At 42.4% G+C, this 2,273-nt stretch overlaps 1 protein-coding gene across 1 annotated transcript in view; it reads left to right on the top strand.

Annotated features, from left to right (window-relative positions):
- LOC117939231 (NACHT, LRR and PYD domains-containing protein 12-like) overlaps positions 1–2,273 on the top strand; it is a 139,572-nt gene that overhangs the window by 15,060 nt on the left and 122,239 nt on the right. The window lies entirely within an intron of this gene.

Genomic DNA, 2,273 nt, shown 5'->3' with positions numbered 1-2,273 from the left:
TGTGAACATCTGATGCAGAACGGTTGGGTTTCCTGCTTTAGCAATCCCCTCAAACACACACTGGAACTTCTTCTCCAGTTTGGACTTGAGTTTGGAGCATCCTGCAACACGGGTTTTTGAACAACCTAACAAACAAACAAATTAAATTAACAGAATCTAAACATGTGAGGCTTCTTTTAAAACTTGATTTGATGCTTGTGTTTGTGTGCAGTTTTGTTTACAGCATCGTTTGGAAAATATACACATTTACACATCTTGCCTCCATTTCATCTTTCTATCATGATAAATGTGTTAAAATCCTCTTACTGCTGTGCAGACGGTCAGCCAGCTCCTCCTGCTTCATTCTCCTCAGGAAGTGCAGTGTGATCTTCAGAAATGCTTCTCTGCTCCTTCTCCTCTGCTCTTCATCCTCACCCTCCAAAACCTTCTCATCCTCCCTCTGGCTCTCTAAGCATTCTGGGTAATCTGTACATAGACCCTTCTGAATCTTCTTCAGCTCGTTCTTTACAAAAGTGACAATGTTCTCCTCCAGCAGCTGGACCAGAATGATAAAGTCAACATTTAGTTTAAAGAACTCAACATGTGATTCATCTCTCAGTCTGAAGGCCTGCTGGTTTGAAAAGAGCAGCATGGAGACTATTGGGATCTGAATGGTAGTTTATCATTTAATCTGTAGATAATAATGAAAATGTTCTTTTAAGATGTACACACCATAAATATGGAGTCCAGGTCTGTTTGCTGCTGCAGGTCAGACTGACCACCGAGGCTCTCTGAGCTCTCCTGGTGAACTCTGTAGAGAAAACATCAAGTTTAAGAACATTTAATGATCTGTGCACAGTCCTGATGATGACAAAATGGCAACTATGTCTATTGAGGTAGCCTAAATGAGTGTCATGTTGTAGGACAATAGTGAAGATGCATACATGGACATGGTACATCTACGCTGAAAATCAGCAAGAACATACACACACACACACACACACCCGCATATACACACACATACAAACACTCATACACATACACACACATACACACACACACACGCATATACACACACATACACACACATACACACACTCATACACACACACACACACACACACACGCATATACACACACATACACACACTCATACGCATTCACACACACATACACACACACACACACGCGCATATACACACACATACACACACACACCCGCACACACACTCATTATCACTTAGGAGCTGTCTTCGGCTAAATCACCAAATGCATCAATGACATCGTATCGAGGATTACTGTACGGACATTCCCAAACAACAACAGTTTCTCAGAGTTTTTAAAGAGGTGCAGTTGAATACACCATTACTTTGAGGATTTGTTTGGAGCCGACATGCTTTACCTTCGCTATTAGTTTCAAGATAGTGAGCTACACGCTGAAAATGTCAAGTTTTCAAAGGATTAAGATGGTTAATCCTAACTGGGACGTTTTGGGACCGATTGGTGGGATTGCTGTGGACAAATTACACACAGAGATACACTGGTACTCTAACCACGTATCAGCTAATTTAAATAGCTCATGTTACTGGATGGTGTGAACAGTTAACCAAATACATTTTTTCATATGTGATGTTTTCTTTTGCGGGGTGCAAATGTTCTAGCGAAACAAGTTCCTTCCTGAGACTATTTAGAGTCTCCGTCTCTGTGTCCAGAGTTTAGCGTCGCCCAAGACCATTCTGATTGGTTAAAATAAAAGCCAACAACTCACCCTCCTTTCCCAGCATCCATATGTAGTGTAGCCAGACCTTACTCCACAAAGCTGTGAACATGTAGGTCTGGCGACTAATTGCAAAGAGACAATACGGGGACAATGTGGACTCTAACTACCAGGGATCCAACACCAGGAACATGTGGTCTGGACTAAGAACCATCACAGACTACAAGAGGAAACCTGCAGGGCTCAGGTAACCTGGACCTGATGGCCAAGCTCTTAAGGTGTCTGCAGATCAACTGGAAGATGTCTTAATAGACATTTTTAACCTCTCACTGCTCTAGTCTGTAGTCCCTCAAAGATTCAAGAAGGCCACCAAGGGCGGACTGGATCGGAGGTTTGGGAGATTTCCTGAAGGGCCGGTCAATCCCAGGCCGAACCGGCCGTCACATTTCAATTTCCGGTGAGAAGATCAGTGAGAATTTGTCTTCCAGTTTCAGAAATAATATGCATTTATTATGCTATTATAACAATAACGTCCTAAACTCATTACTATTGGCGTTTTTCCACTGCTGGTAACAGC

This window comes from Etheostoma cragini, chromosome 3, assembly GCF_013103735.1.
Source record: "Etheostoma cragini isolate CJK2018 chromosome 3, CSU_Ecrag_1.0, whole genome shotgun sequence".
Lineage (NCBI taxonomy): Eukaryota > Metazoa > Chordata > Actinopteri > Perciformes > Percidae > Etheostoma > Etheostoma cragini.
Note: the sequence above shows the minus strand (reverse complement) of the source record. Positions and strands in the feature narration are given on the sequence as shown.